Source organism: Lytechinus pictus, chromosome 10, assembly GCF_037042905.1.
Source record: "Lytechinus pictus isolate F3 Inbred chromosome 10, Lp3.0, whole genome shotgun sequence".
Lineage (NCBI taxonomy): Eukaryota > Metazoa > Echinodermata > Echinoidea > Temnopleuroida > Toxopneustidae > Lytechinus > Lytechinus pictus.
The window spans coordinates 9813598-9819597 of NC_087254.1; positions in this window are offsets into that span (position 1 = coordinate 9813598).

A 6000-nucleotide genomic window follows, 5' to 3' on the forward strand; every position below is an offset into this window, starting at 1 on the left:
GATTGGCTGAGAAGCACTGTTACTATGGTAACTGTCGGATAAAATGGGACTTGTCGGATAAAACGTTTGACAGTTCCTTTCATAAACGCCCCACCGGACTTGCTACGTACAGTGAGGCGCCTTATATTAGACCACTCGGCCACGGCACCTCCACCTTCACCTCCTAAGCCACAAACACACACACCCTCACATCCCCCCCCCACACACACACATATATATATATATATATATATATATATATATATATATATATATATATATATATATATATATATTATATATATATATATATATATATATATGTGTAAAGTTATACATGTACAACAGCATTGGCAACTCTTTTTATTTAAATATTGTAAAGAAATGGATGAAGAGAACAATGGTAGGCGTAGCTTAAATCAAGGTTCCCCAGAGCTATCTACCCTTTGGAAAAATTGGTGATGCCGAAAAAATGTCTCTGCCGGGAATCGAACCCGGGCCCCCAGCTTTGAACGCCGGTGCCTTAACCACTAGACCACAGAGACGGGTTAGTGGCTAGGGCGACCCCGATCCGATTGACCGTCAGATAGACAGATTTTCGACACTATACCAATTATAATTTCCTTTGTCGGGTGAAGGTGGGTTTTGAACAATGACAAGCCGCCATGCCTCAGCTGGATCAAAGCTATTGCTTTGATACAGTACACGTATGGGAGAAAGTATACAAATGTGTAAAGTTATACATTTACAACAGAATTGGCAACTCTTTTGTAAGCTTATTTGCAACACAACACTTTTGCACTTTATTTATATTAGTATTGAGCTCGTTGGTATCGATCTCATCCTCTCCAATTGGAAAGGTGTGAAAAAGATTAGAGTCGTCAGCAAATAATCTAAAATAAAACAAATTGAAACGGGTGGAAGATCATTTATGTATAACAAAAACAATGTAGGCCCTAATACTGAGCATTGAGGGACATATATGTATATATATATATATATATATATATATATATATATATATTGTAAAGAAATGGATGAAGAGAACAATGGTAGGCGTAGCTTAAATCAAGGTTCCCCAGAGCTATCTACCTTTGGGAAAAATCGGTGATGCCGAAAATATATACATACATACACATATATATGTATATAATATATATATATATATATATATATATATATATATATATATATATATATATGTATATTTATGTGTGTGTATGAGGGTTTCTGTTTGTGTGTGTGTGTGTGTGAGCGAGAAAGAAATAAATGCAGAGAACAATGGTAGGCGTGGCTTAAATCAAGGTTCCCCAAAGCCTACTCTTCTTCTCTCCATTCATTTCTTTCACAACGTAATTACATATATGTATATATATGAACGACATTACATTCCGCGTGTTAATTGGACACAGATGAGATAAAAGAGACAAAGATGTAATGCATTGTAATTCTAACAAAGTTTATTTCCAAGTCCAAATTTTCGACGTAAACCTCACGTCTTCGTCAGGGATACAAAGCTCACAGTGACAAGATATTGATATATCTTGTTACTGTGAGCTTTGTATCCCTGACAAAGACGTGAGGTTTACTTCGAAAATTTGGACTTGGAAACAGGGGCGTAACATAGGTGTAGGTGGCCAGGGGGGGGGGACAAAAGCCAAACATTTCCCGGTCATATCAAGGTATGTACAGGATTTTTTCATGATTGTGCCCCGAGCATTAGAACGAAGTTCAATGCGTGACAAGTGAAAAGTGAAAAAAAAAATCACTTTTTCATGAGAATCTATAACTTTGAGATTGATTTTGACATGGTATTCAAAAAATAACATCAGAACACCAAAAAGTTCCACAATCGAGAACAAAAAAGAAAATATGAAAGAAAAGGAAAGGATTGTGGAACTTTTGGGGGCCAGTGCCATGCGAATCGGGTCCGGAACAATGGCGGCACCAGGATTTTTAACCTCGGGGGAGGCAAAAGAATATTGGGGGGGGGGGCAACACAGATATTTTGCCTATTTCTCAAAATCGAGCAAGAAGCGCGAGCTAAAAAAATTTTAAAATGTATATAGACCCTATACTTGAAAGGGGCCTGTTAAGGACTAGCTGTTTGCATTGGATCATGAAGATGATATCTCACCAAATAAATAATGCGAGCACGAAGCGCGAGCAGAAATTTTCTGATAACCTGAGATGATTACTGGACGTTCTAAGCACTTTTTGTAATCATGAACTGAATGGCTATCTAATTAAACAATTGATGCGAGCGCTTAGCGCGGGGTGAAAAAAAATTATTCATGAAAACTTATGAATACGCAGGATGTGTATCTCACTATAACGAATAATGAAAACTCTAATCGCGAGAAGCATATATTGATTTGAACATTGGATTTTTAAGCCCCAGGTGAACAGATAATTTACTTATCTCAGTCAACCATTACTGCGATCGCGTAGCGCGAGCGACGTTTTTAATTTATATAATGACCTGAAAGATTTATGTTAGTAACACAAATTGTTGGCAGCTAACAGTGAATTGATGAGAAAATTTTCAAAATTTCAAGAACGAAAAAGCTGTTTTGGAGCACTTTGCAGCTTTAGTAGGATGCTTATGACACCATTTACTTTACTTTTTTTTTTCAAAAGTTCGGAGGTGGGGCCAACTCACTGGGGGCAAATGCCCCCCCCTTGCATTCCCCTTTGTGTCGTTACTGGTCTGGGGCAGAGCCCCCGGAAACTCGTAATATTTTTAAACATGGCAGATGGCCACTGTTTTATCAAATCGCGGCTACATACACAACACATCAACTTAAACGCAGTTGCGGATAAGAAACGAAATATTTTGAGGCAGCTTAACATAGCAAATGTGGAAACATTAGTAAAATCGTCAGCGAGCGAAGCGTGTGTGTGTGTGTGTATTTGAGTTTTGTCAGACGTGTATCAATCAGATATGATTATTTACGTCTGAAAACCGACCTTTAACGTCACCATCCGAAAGACGTGACCAGGGCTCGAATCTCGAACCTCTGCATCAATTTGTAACTTCCCACATTGCTTAGATTACAGACGCACGCCACAACGCCCAGTTCGAAAAATTTGGCCTTTTAAAATTATTTTGAAATTAAATTCTAGTTATGTGATAGTAGCTTTGGAAATTTAGCCAAAGTAAAATCAAGAGGCCTTTACGGTAAATCTAGCCAGCGTAATGTTTTACTTAGGACATAATAATGTGGAGCGTTGTGGCCCAGTGAATTAGTCTTCGGACTTTGAAACAGAGGGTCGTGGGTTCGAATCCCAGCCATGGCGTAATTTCCTTCGGCAAGAAATTTATCCACATTGTGCTGCACTCGACCCAGGTGATGTGAATGGGTACCCGGTAGGATTTATTCCTTGAATGCTTTAGCGCCTATATGGCCGCTCAGCTACAGCCGGGGTAATAGTAATATACCAAGTATATTTCAGCGCCTTGAGCACATAATCAATGTGGATTTGGCGCTTTAGAAATACTCTGTATTATTATTAATATAGGGGGATATAACTTAACCCTTGGCTAAGGATTTTTTTTGTCCTGATTGCGACCATTATTGCATTAAAAAACTGGGAACTGCTCATGTCCGTGAAAGCGTAACGATGTTGAATTGAATATCTCCCGGAATTTTGAGCTAATTTTGTGGATTTAATCGCAATTTGGATATTTAACTGAGTTTTGTGGTTTTGAGATACTTTTGGAAATAGCATAACAACTTGGAGCTGAAGGATATTTTGATTTTCTAGCGAGAAACAATGTATTCTGACATGGCAACTCCCAATTCTGCCACGTTTACATCACCACAGGGACCTAAACCCGTATCTATACAGGCACGGGACGTACCAAGGACAGATACACACATTACAGGTGAGGAGTTGTATCTAGCATTATCTCGTTCAATTGACCATCATTTTATAACGGGGGTACAACGCATTGGTAACCTGTGGAGAATTTATGTAAACAGTCATGAAACGAGAGTGAGCCTCATATCAAGTGGATTAGTGATAAGAAACACCACAATCCCAGTGTATGATACGAACCCCTATACCCAGGCCAAGAATGCGAACTTGACTCGTGTACTGATGAAGGACATTCCTCTATCAGTAGGAGATGAACTTATCAAATCAACACTACAAAACATGAAATGTCAAATAAGAGGTGAAATAAGTCGTCAGAAACTGAGAGTGAATGGTAAACTGATCGACTGTCTGAATGGGGACCGAGTGTGTTTCATAGACCCACCTTCCCAACCCCTCCCCAGATCTATCGTGGTTGCTAACTTATTTCGAGCCAGAGTTTTCCATATTGGACAACCTGAGAGTGTCAATTTGCTCAAGATGCCTCGAAAACGGGCACCATTCGTCACAATGCACCAACAGCGTGAAATGTAGAAACTGTAAACAGACCGGCCACGTATAAGCAGCACTTGCACAGCAAACGTAAACACAGACACACCCAGCGAGTTACGTAACACCACAGCTGATCGTGAACCCCTTGAGAACGCCATGAAAGCCGGACCCACATCACGTGATCAAGCCGCAACAGCCAATGGGGCTCGCCCGAAGGAGAGAATGCATACGCCACAGAGGCATACACAACAAGCTGACGCACCGTCACTTCTCGCAAACAACGTCAACCACACATCACGGGCTTTCTTCGTACACACACACCGTCACAGTCCGATGAGCAATACAACACAACAGACGTAGCAAATGAATGCGACTCAGGAGACGAGACATCGAGCGAGGCAGACCAGTTTCAATCGCCTTTCTCACCTGAAACCCCGACACCGAACAAATTAAATCCAACAAAAAACCTCCGAAGCGGAAAAGAAAAAAAAAGATCAAACACAGGAAGATAAATTGATGGAAACGAATGAAAGAACGTCGGAAAACTCAACCCTACTAGCATGGCTATTAACTCAAAAGTTCTACATTTGATTTCGGTCAAAGTGAGAGGAATACGAAATAAAAAGAAACGATAAAAATATTCAAATGGTTAGGTTTTCAAAAATATGATATCGTTTTGATGCAAGAAACTTTTATAACCAAGGACCTTGAACCAATATTAAATATAGAAAGAAAATGTTCATTATTATTTAACAACGGTACCAACCATTCAAAGGGTGTTTTAATTGGAATAAAGGATGATTTACCTATAGATATCATATAATGTAATAGACAACCCGGTGGTCGTGTGATTGGTATTCGATTATCTTACAGCAATAAGTTTTATTTTATTGTAAATGTTTATGCTCCGACAAAATCATCGGAAAAGTCTAATTTTTTCAGAGGTTTACTTTCATGGCTAAAAGCACACGTACATAAAGACGATTTGCTATTAGTGGGTGGAGACTGGAATTCAGTTCAAACTTCATGTATGGACACCCAAGGAATAAGTTATGCATATAAACCTAATGACCTGTTACAAAATATATGTAAAAAGTTGAACTTAGTAGACATCTGGAGAAAATGTCACCCTTCACTCAAACAATTTACTTGGCGGCAATACTTACTTGGTTATTACTCCCGATTATAGACTATTGGTCGATATCATATAATTTATGTTCATTAACATTCCGCAGATATAAGACCCATTCTGAAATGTGATCAAAACGCTGTGTCTTTAAAACTTCCAATTTCATCTTCAGTCAAGGGTAAAGGTATATGGAAATTTAATAACTCACTTCTTAGAGACGACATATTTAAAGAAACAATCAGAAATATCATAAAGAAAGTAAAACTAGAATATATAAACTATAATGATCAAATGTTATGGGATTTATGCAAGATTAAGATCAAAGAATATCAAATAAAATACTCAAAGACAATACAGAAGGACAGAAACCAAATATATCATACCTTGCAAAGTAAACTTGAAATCCTTTCGAAAGCAAATGATGCTCACCCGAGTGACAATAATCTCACTGAACTTAACGATGTTACTAAGCAGATTGATGAATTAATTGAAGCTAAATGTAAAGGTGCCTTTGTGAGATC